Consider the following 17,162-nt stretch of genomic DNA (forward strand, 5'->3'; position numbering starts at 1 on the left):
GATGAGTTGCTGACGTCATTGGCTTCAATTGCGTGTTTGTTTAAAATTACATTTTTGACAGCGTTCATCTAACCGACCACTGGCCCACCACGAAGCTGCTTCCTTTCAAAAGCGTGTGACTTATAGACATTAAAACATTTGAGTGCAATACTATTTAAATATCAAAAAATCCCTTTACACAGGCGATGTGGGATATTGGCTTCTCAATGTCTTTAGCTCTCATTTGCTCACGCTGTGTGTTCTTTCTTTTTAATGTTGATTGCTGATTGTGGATTTCTTTTTACATTGCTGAGCCTCCTTTTACATGCGTTGATTCTTGTCTTTTTACTGCCCGTGTGGACCCTGTTTCATATTGGCAGTTTCTTATTTGGGTATGAGGCTCTTCTTTGAAAGCTTCCCTCTGTTTAATTGGTGGCTTGTTTTTGTTTACGCCTTGCTCTCCTAGCCAGCTTTTGGCTATTTTGACTTCATGCCATGAATGGCCCTCTTATGCATGAATGCCTTTTACTTTCTTCATGGGCGGCTTGGGCTCTTTAAAAAAAAATCCCCTATCTTTAACACTGTCGCCTCCAAACATTATAAAAATACAACTCACTACTTTGGTTCAAGGCTATAATGTTGATTATCATGTTGAGAATGCATTATACCACATTTATTTGTCTTCATATGTAAACATCCTCCTAATTTACTTACATCCTCTACTTAGATAGCTTCTAGAGTTCAAGACACAATCTCCTTTAATCTCATTGCCTACATAGTGGGTCTTGGCTCCAACACCTGGTAGAAGTTGATTTGGAAAGTGACTTTTCTTTTGGAGGTTAGATACTTTCTTCAATATCTAGTGCCTTCATATACCATCCAAGGCTTTAGCAATTACTAAGATGAGCCAGTGATGTCTTCCTCACAATCTTACATAGAGATACATTCATTCACTCTGTACACTCCCTACGCCCTTTTGTTCTCAAATGAAAATACAAGCAAACTAAGATATTATATAATTGCAAACATTAGGACCAATAATCTAACCCTGATATCCATGGTATTAAAATGATCTAATGGAATTAGTCGGGCCCTAAAGAGGGTCCAGCTAAAAAAAAATTCGTTTTCAAACACCTGAAGGGAAAAATTGATCTACTAATCACCCAGAAGCAACTGAAATCAATTTACATCATTGATTCAACTTTAAAACTCGCTTTCACCTCTTTATGCAAACTATTAATTTCATGCCAGGAGGTCCTTTGACTGGCCTTAAAAACTGACCAAAACACTTGATCGAGCTTTGAAAATCGGCACACTGATTCTCTGTTCTACATTCTTGCACCATGTTGAATCTTGTCTCATGAAAAATTCTCAGTCAAAAGATATTCACTGTCAAAGTTACCTTCTCAGAACTGCTTGCAAGAAAACAAGTTAGAAAATAATAAATTGGGTTCGGATTCGGCTTCAAAAACTGGGTAAACTAACACTTGGAAGGATGAAAATTGGGGCATTGATTTACTATCATGAGGACATTACAAATATGTAATTTAGGCTCATGAAGAATCACGGGGCACATTTGGCAAGTGGTCAAAGTGGGCTACTTGGAATTGCAGATTGGAAACACTGACAAAAAACTTTTTTTGCGAATGGAATTGACCTGGAAAATTGTGCAAACAGATTCGTCAAGACATAAAAATTGGCACACTCGAAGTATTTTAGAGGAAAATGTAGTGGTAAAATCCATTTGATCTCATCTATCATGGATTTCAAGATATGACATCATGAACAGGGGTTCCGACAAATCTGCAAATGTTGACACCAGTAAAAAGTTACAAATTGCATTTGAAAACTGATCAAATGGATTTGTCATTAGCTGAAACTTGAAACATAACAAGTCTCTAACATCTACAATACAACATAAAAGGAAATTTAGCATTCTGATCAATTGGTCAAAAGTTAGAGCACGTCAAACAGGGCTTCCTAGAATTTTGAACATTTTATATCAGCATGACATTGATAACTGACCAACTTTGAGGGATTCAAAACCTAGGCAAATGAACTCGAAATGACTCAAAATCTAAAGCATAGGCTCTTAGGTATGGACAGTAAACACTCCCAAAGTGGCATGTCATGAAACATTTATGGGTCCGAGTTATTCATATGCAAACATGGCCTCCTATCACTATTTGACACTTAGGGTAAAATGCAAATTTGGCAAATGCTCAGAACAGGACTTCACGGAATGACTCGGAATGACAATTTAACTTCATAGAACACTTAGATGCACTAAAATCAAGGTGTTAAAAATATTAAACACCTTAGGGGCCCAAGGGTATAAGCAGGTACAATCTCACTTAAAAGCATTTATAGGGCTCAATTTTCTCAACAGTGCTCAAAATTTGGGCTACAATTTTGACTGCCAATAGTCTCAATCTCTACAACTAAAAATTGTTAATTAGCTCCTCAGATGCCAAATTATCTAAAATTCCACTATCAATGATTACTTTGCAACATTTTCTGGCTATCTTACATTTGATCTTGAATAGGCTTCTCCTGAAAATATGTTCTCATTCATCTTCTTCATTCTACAAGATCCTTCTCAACATCAGGTTTTCACCATTTTTATGTTCATTAGGTGTTTCATCAACTTCTTCACAAGCTAAATTTTTTTTTTTACTACTTCCAATCTTCTTTGTAGAGTTAGTGCATTCAAATGCCCTATGTCTTTCTTCTCCATGCTTGTAACAAGTACTTCTAATGCAAAATATCTCTTCTCTTTTTCCACCATTAATATTCCTAGTGTAACCAATATAGCCACCCCTAGTGTAGTTACCTCTTCTACTAGTAGGTTCTTCCTTCCATTCTATTTTTCCTTTATCTGGTATTGTATTGCTAAATTTGATTACCTTCTCCATATGTTCTACCTCTTCTTCTCTAAAATTTGTCACCTCTCCCTCTCTCTCTCTCTGATCGTGTTTCTCTACCAATCTTTCTTTAGCCTTCAAAGCATAATGATATGCCTCCTCCACACTATCCATATTAACATAGCTAATCTCATATTGAATTGATGTCCTCAGGCCATTCAGGTTTCTAGCCACTTTCTCCACTTCATCATCCACATGTCCAGATCTAATATCTAATTTGTAGAATTCCTTAGTATATTCCTTCACACTCATGCCTTTTTCCCTTAAATTTTGCATCTTCCTCAACAACTAACTTGGTAGTATGCTAGAAGAAACTTCTTCTTCATCTTTCCTAGAATCTTCATCCATGTTTTGATCTTTTATTTTCCTCTCCTTTGCCTTTCAGTTTGCAAATGATCCCACTAAAGAGAAGCACGAACCTTCAACTTTTTTACTATTGTCTTAACATTCTTATTATTTGGAGTACCTTCATGCTCCAAGTATTTTTCTATTTGAGAGATCCAATCCAATACTACATTGGTTTCAAGTCTTCCATCATAACAAGCAACTTCAACAACAAGTGTAGCATTCACCCTAGACAAACTCTCAAGAGTGTTTCTTCGTCTTGTTCAACTTTAGGTCTAGGATTAGGATTAGGTGCTACCTCTTCTTCATCACTAACATCTTCAAGATATACACCTCTTCTCTAGGTTGTCTCCACACCTTCAAGCCTAGTTGCAATATGCCTCAACATGTGCATTATAGCATTATCTGCATTTCCTCTACCACAAACCATCTTGACAATAGTTCTTGCAAGATCATAACCTTCTACAAGTTATCCGTTAGATTCCAGATCTGTCACCCTACAACCAATCCAATAAGGTTCTCCACAATCCCATCCACATGAAATAACTCTGCTCTAATACCAGCTAACACAAGGAGGGTGCAAAAAGAGACCTACAACAATGTGTAGAATAAACTCAACAATAATCTTCTACCCCTACTAAGAGTTATACATAGAAGCTATACATAAATTAAATGAATCCACAAAGAACACAAGGCCCAATGCAACATATTTTAGGTGTAATTATTTAACTTCACATAAAGAATAACCACAACATGCCTAGTTGTGAGGCCTTCTAGGTTGTGGCCTTAAAAAAACCAATAAGTATACAAAATCATAGCCCTAGCTCGCATCTTCTACCTTTTCTTATATTCTAATCTATTTTGATCTTCTTACTATCTCTGTCTATCTATCTTGTTACCTCTCTACATCTAACCAAGCTTCTTTTATAGCCAACTAAGCTACAAGTCAGCTAGTCAAGCATTAATTATAATTTAGGACCATACTTTGAAGAGTAAACAAAAACCCACACTAATGGTCATATGAAATCTCATGCCCCAACATGTCCATTATAACATTATCAACATTTCCTCTACCACAAACCATATTGACAATAGTTCTTTCAAGATCATAACCTTCTATAAGTTATTAATTAGATTCCAGATCTGTCACCTACAACCAATCCAATAAGGTTCTCCACAATCTCATCCACATGAAATAACTCTTCTCTAATACCACCTGACACAAGGAGGGTGCAAAAAGAGACATGCAACAACATGTAGAATAAACTCAACAATAATCTTCTACCCCTACTAAGAGTTATACATGAAAGCTATACATAAATTAAATGAATCCAACATGAGGCCTGATGCAACATATTTTAGGTGTAATTATTTAACTTCACATAAAGAATAACCACAACATGTCTGGTTGTGAGGCCTTCTAGGTTGTGGCCTTAAACAAAACAAGAAGTAGACAAAATCAGAGCCTTGGCTTGCATCTTCTACCTTTTATTATCGTCTAATCCATTTTGATCTTCTTACTATCTCTATCTATCTATCTTATTACCTCTCTACATCTAACCAAGCTTCTTTTATAGCCAGCTAAGCTACAAGTCAGCTAGTCAAGCATTAATTATAATTTAGGACCATACTTGGAAGAGTAAACAAAAACCATACCAATGGTCATATGAAATCTCATGTGCTTGACAGTAGGTCCATACATGTGTTAGGAGTCATCTCCTAACTATGCAAGATGCCATATAAGAAATTGAAACTATGTTGAATGGATCAACACGTTACACAAGGTGAAAATAGTAGGGAAATAGGGCCACAAGTTTGGCACAAAACTTGAGAAATATTTGACATAAGAATCCATGCACTTAGGACAAGGATCATGGATAGGTCCTTAACATGGTAGAAACTACGCATAACATGAAAACAAAAGCAACAATGACTGTTATGTGAACAACTGAGTGGTACAGAAAACTAGAAATATTTTTGGTTGATGCAAGATTGCTCAAAGGCCCAAGATGCTCCTGCATCAACTTATCCCATCAATATATGGGCTCATTAATTATTTCTTTATTAGATTGAAGGTTTCTTCATATTTTTCACCCCACTTGACTAGAAAGTCCTTATGTAGCAATTCAATGAATGAATGACATCCATCTACCAACTATGAAATAAATCTTCAAATAGATTGAAATCTTCCCTTTAAATATTTTAGTTAACTAATATTTATAGGAGACAACATTTCCATTATGCTTAATCTTTTGATAGATCCACCTTAATGCCTCAAGCTAAAATAATGTGACCTAATAGTTTTCCATATGTGGCTCCAAAAACACACTACTTCATATTAAGATGTACCTTGAACTTTTCCAAATGCTAAAATAGCATGTCTAGAATATTAAGATGTTCTTCTTCAATGTTTTTTTTTTGTTACAAAATCAACATAGTTTTCCATGGATCAATGCATTGTGTAATGAAAATTTATAGTCATTAGTTGTTGATATGTTGTCCCTACGTTCTTCAACCCAAAAGTCATGTCATTCCAACAAAGTGTACTCAAACAACACATAAATTTTATTTTGTCTTGATCTTCTCGTGCTATTCCAATTTGATTATGTTTTGAAAAACTATCCATCACATATGTCAACATAGTGTGACCAATAGTAAGATCCACAATTGTATCTATATCTGGCAAAGGAAAATTATCCTTTCAACATGCTTTGGTAATATCTCTAAAATATGTGCATATTTTGATACTTCTATTAAGATTGTAAATAGGTATGATATTTGATATCCATTATATAGAGTTGATTGATGAGATGAATCCCACATCTAGTAATATTTTTTTAAATTTTGATTTCACTATCAATGTTATATATGGATGTATCTTTCTTAACTTTTGTTTTACTAGTTTATCTCTTGAGTTTTGTTCAATAGATGAATTATCAAATTTGGATATATGATCTGAAGAGATTCTTGTGTGCCAATATTCATTAGTTCTATAGGCTTAATTAATCTCAAAATATTTCTTAATATCATCTAGGAAGAGTGTCATCTCTTAGCACCTCTTATAGGTTTTTGCAATTAGATGTGTCCTTTATTTTTACTTTTGCTTGATCTAATATTACCATTGCATGGTCTTAACCATTAGATATAGATATTTGATTCATTTTGCAACTAAGAGACTTAGAATTCCCTCTAGTAGAATGTTTGTTATCAAATTCAGTAGTAAGAGAGGTCTTAGGTTCAATTTCATTGAGATATAGGGAAATATCATAGTTATTGGGAAAAATATCTATTTCAATAGGTTTGTTTATTCTTAGTCAATGAGTTATTGGTGTACTAGGGGTAAGGGATAATTTGATTGGATTGGGTAAAAAGAGGTAATGGTTTTGATGGAAACATGATCAAGGTTATAAGTGGTGTCCTTAAGGTCTATAACATGAATCTCTTCGAAATTATACATCGTGTTTAGAATTTGATCATCCTTGCTAGAGTCATTGGCATGCATATATTTTGATTCAAATATAAATGGTCTAAAATCCAAGATTTGTCCCTTTTGGAATATAGGTATATATGAATGGATCACGTCCATGTTTTTCTCCTCATGTGATTCTTCTAAGAAGGAATCCCATTCCCATTCCCTAGAGTCTATTTCACTGTAGTTTTTTAATCCATAAATTTACTCATAAAGGTTATGTGTAGCTTCTTCTTCTCTATAACCTAACCCTTTCTTCTCTTTGTCATTTTCAGAAGATACCTGTATGGGCTCAACAATACCTTCATTTTTCTTTTTAAATGGACCTTTTCCCTTATATTTCATTTTTTGCATGATGTGAAATCCTTTACCATATTGATCTATTAGTAACTTAATATTTTGTTCTTTTTAATTGGGATTCATTTTATCCTTGTACCATTGTAAGATATCTCTATCACCATTTTCCTCAGATAGTGTTCTTGCTATGACAAGTGACCAACAAGAGTCTTAAGTGGTTTGGATACTTATTGTTTAGATGTTGATGGTTTTCAATAAGACTTTGAAGAAAGTGGTAATTATAATAAGGATGATGAATGCTCAAAGGAAAATTCACCCACTCCCTTTTCTTTTAATGTGATATTTAAAAAAAGATATCTACTAGTTTGGTTGACAATAAACCTTCTATATTGGAAGAACTCAAAGCGCACACCTTTTTGTTTGTTTCTTTATTGGAATAGGTAGTAGAAAAAACTTCTCCATTATAAGGTATGATAACAATAATCATATATTTAATGATGTTATAATACTGAAAAGGATTTCAATCTCCTATAAAAAATTGTGATTTCTTGTCCACTATAAGAAATTTTAAACATTGGTGATATGTCAATGGAACTTCTTCCATTTAATGGATCCAAGGTCTACCCAAGAGTATGTTGTAGGATAAATTCAAGTCAAAAACTTGGCAAACTCTATCCTTTTGAACTAGATCCACTTTGGTTGGTAACATTATGATTCCTTTAGAAGATCTTTCTTCGTCATCATAAGATTTTATTGCAATCTTTCTTTTTGGATCGACTACATTTTTAGGATATCCTAATGCACATACAACACTCGGTGTATAAATTTTAAAGTTGACTTCTTCATTTATTAGTACACGTTTTGCTCTATGTTTATGGATTAAAACTTCAATACATAATGGAAGATTAGGTGGATGATTTAAGGACATGTTGTCATCTTTTGTCAAAGATTGATAATGTTATTTTGTTAAATATACACCATAGTTTGAAAGTGAGCAACATCCAAATGATTAGGTATTGTGGTGTTTATTAGAACCAGTTATATAATTTCATTTTGTGTGCACGAAAGTTTGAAAATATCTAATATTGATATTCATGAGGAAGCCTTTTGTAATTGGTCCACTATGTTGTATTTATTTAAAGTGGAAGGTGTTTTATTTGTTGCCTTGTGAAAAGTGACTTTGGATTGGCTTCTTTTGACAATATTTATGGGTTCACGATTTGATTTTTCTATGATGGCTATGACATTAACCAAGATTGAGTCATATTATGAAACATTATTGATCATATTGCCATATGCATAAGCATAGTTTTCTTTATCACATTTTGTTTTTGTGATATTGTTAAGGATTCTCCTTTCTAATGATTTGGAATAGGAATTTTAAATGAGGTGTGTTCATCATTATTCTTATTTCCCTCAGCCGGTAGAACATCATTATCTATCATATATTTTATGACATGCTTCAATGTTTTACAATCATTTGTCTTTTGACCTCTGCTACTCTAGTATTCACAATATTGTAAATAATTCCACCATATGTTTTCCTAATGCTATTTCAAGTGGTTAACCTAAAGGTGTAAATTTAATGTAAGGTGCATTCAATGGTGATTTGTATTTATTGATCTCTTAGTTGCTTGTAAGTGTCTTATTTAATGTAAGGTGCATTAAATGGTGGTTTGTGTTTATTGGTCTCTTAGTTGCTTGTAAGTGTCTTGATAAATTTAGAATGAGTTGTCTTGGTTTTACATTGTATACATTAACAAACCCATCATTGACAGTGTTCTTTTTCCTTTTGTTTTTCATTGTTTGCATTGATGTTACTAGAAGACATCCATGTCTCTTTATAAAGTTTTAGTTCACCTTGTCTAACCAAAGAATATTTAATTTTTATTCCAATTCAATAAAATAGTCAAAAGTTGGTGGACGTTGCTGTAATCACCTAAAAATGGTCATCTAGACTATTAGCCGCCTTCTCAAAATTTTGGCTAAATTAATTTAATCATTTACCTAGACCAAATTGCTAATAATCAATTTATTTGATTATAACCTATAGTTTGACTATGCTATCCTAAGTTCATTATTTGATTAAAAGAACATGTCCCCTTTTAATTAAATAAAAGACCCCATTCTTCTAACCCACTTAAAGTGCACACATAAAGTCCTTTTTCTATTTTGCAATTAAAAGAAAAGACTTTGTGACTTTTGTCTTATATGACAAGTCAACTTATATTCTATTGGTTGACTTGTGTGTGCACATGGATCACTCCTCTTTTCAAATTCCACCGTTGATCATCCACCATCTTCATCTTGATCTCTACCATTCATACGACTTTAAAAGGGAGAGAGCTTTCCCCGTAAAAGAATCCATCTTTTAAGTATTGTTATGCTGCAAGTTCTCTAACAGGTTTCTTTGGAGCTTTGTGGAGAACTTCTATTTCTTGTCTACATTCTCTCATACCATAGAATTTTAGCTTAGATTCATGTTGCATGTTAGTTTAGCTTCTATTTTTCTATAATCTATCTCACATAGCTTAATATTTGGATTGTAACACTCTCATACATGTTTTAGATAGCTTTATTTTGCATTCTCATCGTAGCTTAGTTTCCATACTTGCATTGCATTCTTGAGGAACTCCTTGAGACATTTGCATTCTTGCATCTTGTCTTTGGAACCTCCCATTGCATGGTTTACTAGCAAGAAGAGTATTTCTAAGGCTCAGCTGAAAGCCCTTGAACTTGAAATACACTCTCTTGCACTCCATTGATAGGGAGCTCTAAGTTAGCATCCAAGCATTCCAAATTCATGGAATCATTTGGATAGAAGGGTTTAGAGTGGGACACTTTTGAGTGTACATTTTTGGCGCCCCCCGTGGGGCTTGAATCAAGTTTCTAGCTCCATTTTCTTTCATTTCTTATCTCTAGTTTTTTTACAGCAGCATATTGAATCTAATCAAGTGCTTTTGTAGAATTATCACTTTGGTTTTAAGGCCAACCCATAAGTAGATTGGTTTGAAGGCCAAAAATCTAGTTGGTTTAAAGATTTGATCATATATTTTAAACCAATTGGAGTTTTGTTCTAATTTTTTTTTTTAGATTTGGTATATGTTCAACATGTCTCAATCCAATTTTTAGAGCATTTTGACATGATTTGCAGGAGTTATGATTTTTTCTTTATTTTTCATAAAAAGTCATTTTTGATCGCAAATCAGCGTATTTTTTGGAAAAACTTACATTTTCAGATTTTTTTTTGAATTCTAAGGGGGGTGCTTTCTTTATGTTTTGAATTTTGAGGTCATATTAGGGATCAAAAACTCGATTTGATAAATCTAGCCTGTTTTGACAAAATGAGTCCCTAGGGCACAAATAAAGAGATTTTTTTGAATTTCTTGCATTTTTGGAAATCTCTCTAGTTTTTAGTAGGGGTATCTTCTTTCCATTTCTATTTTTGGGTCCGAAATCATAGCAAAAAAAATCTAATCATGCTGACTAGGTTAAAAGCAAAGAGTAAAAATGAGAGCATTTGTGATTAGTTTGCACTTTTTTTGCATACACTTGGCTGGAAGATAACTTGAATATTTTAAGAAACTAACCACTTTTTATTGCCATTTTTTATGTTATTTCACACTAACTTGGGGTGCTAACAAGTTGTGATTGCAAGTTGCCATCCTTGTGAAAGAATTGAAACATTGCATAAAAATAACGCATGTCAAAGCTTCAAATGCACAAGGGTTGCTAATGTTTGTTTGCAGAGCTGCCCAACACATAAAAACCCAATTTTTCTTGTTCTTTACTTTTACATGTACGAAATATACTAGTTGTTTGTTTTTAGGCACATTAAAACTTACGATTGGGATCTTTTGGTGATAGGAGAGTATGCTCTTCACCCTTGTGGTGAATCAGAAATCTTGACTTACCATTTGGTTTCAAGAGTAAGAGGCAACTGAATCTTCTTGGCATGTTTGGGAGAAAATGATTGGAATGGGAGAGCATGCTCTTCACCCTTGTAGTGAATCAAAAATCTTGACTTCCAAAAGTTGATCCACTCTTTGTGTAGTTTAGAATCCTTTAGAGGGCCTACTCTCGGACAACCTGAGAGGAACGACCCAAGTGGGGACAAGTAGATTACCTAGCTCTTCCAACCCACTATAAACTCAAGGCTATCAAGGACACAAAACCTTGGTAGACATAGTGTTTTTCTTCACCTAGTGTGATCACTTATGGGATTTTGACCATAGGGAGATCACTAGGCAAGAATGTTTAAGGTACTCTTGTGGTCATGAGATCAATTACTCATCACAAGGTGAGGTGTCCCGTAATTGGGAGCAAGAGGTGCACTATGAATGGAAACCCTATCTAAACACCCTGAGTTAGTAACTACCCTTTTTAGCCGCTCAACTTGTTGGTGCAAGGATTGATCCTAGTGGACTACCTGGATCACCCCAAGATTTTACACTCACCATATGTGTTCCCTTGGTTGCACTTATGGCACTTCCATGACAAAGCCAATATCTCTTGTGGGAAACCACTTGGTGTGAGGCAAAGGAGCATCAAGCGTGGGCCAAGTTGTTGAGTAATGAACATATTGCTTGATGTGTTCTCGAATGTGCTAGACCTGTGGAAATCTTTTGAACATATACATGACGATAGTTCTAGGGATTTCTTTTGAGACCTCACATATGCTTGTATCATGCAAGGTTGTTTTATCCCTTGCTTGATTTTTTGAAGACTACTTCATGTGTCACTATCTTGCTTGGAAAGAAATTGTTTTTTGAACATCAAACTTGCTATGCTATCAACTATTGTCAAACTTTGTCAACCAAGTCAAAACATCAAGTTCAAATATTTTCTTATGTTTCTTGCTAAGAGGAGTCTCATCATTTGACTTTTCTTTTATATGTCTCTAGTGCTTGAACATGCTTAAAGTGACTTTTTGGTCTTAGTGCTCTTGGTATTTCTATCTTCATGGTCTATGTCCACTTGCTAGTTATCTTTTTGCTGAAATGGTTGCCTTGATTTCTAGACTACACTCTTGGGTTGGAGAGTTGTTCACTTGTCACCCCGCTTGCTCTATCTATTTGGCTATTTGGGCATCTTGCCTAGCTATTGACTTGAGTCATTCATGTCGTAAGTTTTTTGGACATATTGTTTGACAAGTCACTTTAATCTCTCTCTACTATCTTGGCAAGTGAACACTCTGCCTCCTATAGTTTCAACATCAAGTTATCTTCTAGGCTCTTTTATGCTTGGCTTTGCATCTAAAACTATGGGATCTAAACCTTGTGCTACCAAACTTCAACCAAATCTAGATGATCATGATATCCTCCATGTCACTAAAGAGTTTCAAGATCTATATGCACAATACAAAGAACTAGAAGAGACAAATGATCTTTCTTACCTTCATCTCTCTAAGTGCATGATGGAAATGAAGTCTAACCTTGAGAAAGGGTTAGAGGAGAATATTACATCATTACATGAATCTTCCTTAAGGTCTTTACATGCATGTGAGTCACCTTCTTTAAGATTATACTCTTCTTCTAGGTCTACATATTCTACTCCAAGACATCAAATGTCTTCATCTTCTAGATCTAAAGACCTCCTTAGAGAGAAAGAAAGTGATACCTTCTTTGATCCTATGCCAAGTTTTCATGAAAAACCTATCTTTGACCAATATGATGAAGACGTGGACGCATGCTATTCACTTGAGAAAAAACAAGAAGATCCTAGACATATTTTTGAGAGGACTTTTACTCCCTTGGAACATTCTTATGATGACATTTTGCAAACACTTCTTGAAACTAAGCTCATCATGCTGCCTAAGTCTAGCTCCTATTGAAATCCCTTCTTGTATGATTATTGTGCTTATCATCAATCTAATGACCATGCTACTTTTTATTGTATAGAACTGAAACATAAAATCCAAGATCTTATTGGTAATGGAATTATTGATACCTCTAATGATTCATGTGATGAGAATACTTTTCTTGAGAAAGATCATATTAATGAACCTATGTCTAGTGATGGTTTCCTTGATACCTCCACTTCTTCCAACACTCATGCATCTCCCAACACTTCAAAGCTTTCCAACATGCCTCCATCAAATAAAGAACCTAATGCTTTCCACACTGACTGTGTGTATCCTCAAGGGCTACCTCTAAAAGAAAATCAAGATAACCTTCACTTGGCTACAAACCTTTTCCATGCTACTAATCCTAAACATCCTCAACCTTTATGCACTACTATGCCTAATCCAAGCACTACTCCATTCACTCTTCATTCTCCCTTGTCCTTAGAAGTGGCTCCATGTCAAGAGGACTCTCAAAAAGAAAAAGTTATAAATGTCAAGAAAGATCAAGATCAAGCACCCTTTCATCTCTTTCAAGATTTTTCCCCTCCATATCCTATATCTTGTCCACCTCCTAAGTATGATGAAGATACCACTTCCATTATCTCCCTTGAGCTTACTAAAAATTATGAGAAAAGTTCTCTTCATATGCTATCCAAAGCTACTTGTCAAGATCAAAGCATCCCCTCATGTTCTACTTCTCCACATCCACTTCAAAATTGTGCTCAAGCTTCAATTGCTCCTATTAAAATTTGTGTTCCTATCAAAGGTACTTATGAGTCTACTGATGGCTTTGACCATGTTGCTCACTCTAAAGATGTTGATATCCCTTCCCACTATCCCTTTGCATCTTCTAAATCTATCCTTGGTCCTTATCCATCTAAGCTAAAGCATTCAAACCTTCCATCCATATTGGGGTCTTATGTTCCTCCATCTCCTGCATTCACTCCTAGCTCATTCCCTAGCTCTCCTATAATACCTCAAGATCAACAAAGACACTCATCCTTGATGACTTTTCACCCATCTATACATCTAAACTAGTCATATCATCCTTATTCATCCACAAATCCCAAGTCCTTTGGAAGTGAGAATAAACATAAGAATCCATTGAAAAAGAAAGATCACTATGTCCCATCTAATCGACATGTGAATGCTTAGAAGGAGAATGCACAAAAGAGACCACAAAGGTTCACTATTAAAAAAGCTAAATCAAAGAAAATATGGGTTCCTAAACCCATTATTGAAGAAATGTGTTTTGAAGTATCCAAAGGAAAATCTAAAGCTATATGGATTCCCAAGTCTCTTTTAGAAGACTTGAATATTGAAAATACTTCAAAGTTGACATTCAAGCTTCCAAATGCTTCCATTCCATCTTCTTCTAAAAATATTTCTATAAATATTCCAAAGCCTTCCACTCCACTTTTCTCCAAATCTCTTCTACCACCTCATAGATCTAAATCTCAAGCTACTTCATCCATGATTCCTCCATCATTCCAATACCCTTCAAGGTGTGTGTCAATGTTGATCTTGCCCACTATTTCAACTACCCTCATGAAATCCTCTAAAGCTTACACTTACTTTCTATACATGAACTATTATCCTCCATATACTCTTCCTACTACCATTTCTCTTTCATCTCCCTATCAACATCTTTGAGCATACCTTTCTATGGTCTTGGCTTATCATGACTTATCTTTTCTATAGGAGCACTATCTACATTCAAACAGCTTGAGCTCTTTCTAAAAATTCAAAAAAAAAAAAAAAAAGGTGCCTTGATGAAAACTACTTCTTGTGGCACCTTGGTAGCAAAAGTAAAGAGAAATAAATGCATCCTATGGTGAGAACTACATCTTGTGGTACCTTGGATAAGTACCATGATGAAAACTTGGCAAACAGGCATCATGCGTAATTCTTCCACCATCCATCTATCCCCTCTTCTCTCTTTGATCTTGACAATGTTGAGCTATCTTTGCATATTGGCTATCTTATCCACGAGATTTTCTATTGTGCTCTCCCATTCACTCATAGCCTCTATCTTGAGCTTTATTCTTATTGCTCTATCCCATTACTATCCTATCTAGTTGACCCTTGAGTCTTGATCATAATAAATGAAACATGGTTCTCATAGGTCTCTTGACATGGCCACTCTTTTGGACTACACACTTCATGCTATCTCACTTGTTGGCTTCATTTCTTATCCTACATGCTATCTTTCTCATTACTTCCATTTCTTATCCAAAATATGCTTCATATGACTATTTCACCTCTTTCCCTAGCTTGGGTACTCTTGAGGAGTCAGTTCTTGAAAATCACTTTCACTTGCTTCACATTCCTTTCTTATGCATCTTTGCTTATCCATCAGCTTGTTTCTCCATCGTGTCCTATACCTTGCTAGACATTGGGAGAATATGATGTGATCTTTCTTGAGAACTAGTGATCTCTAAATTATTCTAAAAAATCCAAAAAATCATATATGATGCTAAAAAATCCTAAAAATCAGAAAATGTCTTGAAAAAATGATCATCTTAGTGAAAACCTAGCAATAGGTGCTTTGATGTATCACCAAAAAAATAAAAAATACAAAAATACAAAAAAACTGAAAAAAGTCCTGAAAAAAAAGTCAAGTGGTGAAAACCTAGAAACAGGCGCTACTTGAAACCCTTGCAGCTATGTCTATTAGTCTCAATCATCCATTTCACTACACATTTCCTAGCTTGGAATTGTTTCTTGTTCTCATCTCAAGGGTGTAGTTACTTAGCCTATTGAGGTATTCTTGTGCATTGGGGTTTCTTTGACAACTCACAAAATAGTGTTTCTCAACACTTCCCCCACCTTGACATCAAGTGTTTTTCAACACTTTTCAGATAGTTTACCTACAGTCTTTGATGTCGCGATATTTCTCACTATCAGAATCAAGTCTTGAAGAAATGGCCAAGTGACTTATACACATGCATTTTAACACTTAAACGATTGAGCTATGATGATCTTTATCTACTTTGTGTACTATCTATGATGATTTCTTTACTATGTGTTCCCTCCCTAATAGTCTTTCGAGGATGTCATTGACTAGAAGACTGGGGGCATGGGACATGCTTTCTTGATTTCTGCTTGTGGGTATACTTCATTTGTCTATAGTGTTTTAAGCATTCATGCTTATCCTATTTGACACTTTGACTTATAAATGTATCATCCTTGACTGTTTCGCAAGACCGCACTCAAGGGTTATCCTGGCACTTATGCCTTGATACACATGTAATCTTGCTAAATCAAGCTTAAGGAATCTAATCACGTAGTTATCTTCACTTACATGTCTCTAATGCTTAGATTGGATTTCCACATACCTATCTGATATTGATCATTTTCATATTCTCATAGTTATGCTAGTGATAATTATATGATCTCATGAAGTCCCTGATAAATGCTCAATGATGAAATTAAGAGTCTAAATGTTATGCACTTCTTGTTGGTAAACCACTTTTCATATTAGCTTGCATTTTAGGTTCATTTTCTAGCTTAGCCTTGCATTCTTGCATATGGGGAGAGCTCTCTCTTCATCTTTTCGCGGACATCAACTAACTCCTTTCATATATATTTTTACTTTCTTCTTATTCATGTCTTTTCAGCTTCTTAATCTTTCACTTCATCTCTTTTCTATCTTATCATCACATTATATAAAGTTTTGAACTCTTAAATAATTTTGATGTCCTAGATTCATTTTCGGGATCAAAATCGAAATTCAAGTTCATCTTGATGGTCAAATTTGTCTTTTAAAATTCTACTTTCTTTTGAGCAGTTAGCTGACCTTTTGAGGTCTAATCTCCAAATCATCACTGGGGCATCTTCATTTCTTCATGTCTTCATCATTTCCATCCGTCATATCTACTTCAATTCACCATTTCATGTCTAAAATCACCTTTCTACTCATTTTGACCTAATTTTTATGCTATATCCTTCATGGTCAACTCTAGTCAAACTAGGGCATTTTATCAGTTTCTTATAGTCATTCTTGGGTTCTAATCATCTATATGTCATCTTGGACATTGCTATATTCTAATTTTCTTATGTCTAGCCAGTTTTCTGCATCCCCTTACATCATTTCGATTTCGATCTCGAGGGGGCATAAATACTCTATCACTGATTTCTATAGCTATCTATTTCTTAGGAGCATTTGTTTGATCTTCTCACTTGTTCTTGATCTATCTACTTTGCTAAGTGTTAGCATTCTTTTTGAATTATGACATCATCTTTTCCTAGTGTTCAGTACTACAGCTATCAGGCTTTACATTCAAGACTCACTATCACTTTC

This window comes from Cupressus sempervirens, chromosome 1, assembly GCF_028749045.1.
Source record: "Cupressus sempervirens isolate cs-2001-9-10 chromosome 1, ASM2874904v1, whole genome shotgun sequence".
Classification (NCBI taxonomy): Eukaryota; Viridiplantae; Streptophyta; class Pinopsida; order Cupressales; family Cupressaceae; genus Cupressus; species Cupressus sempervirens.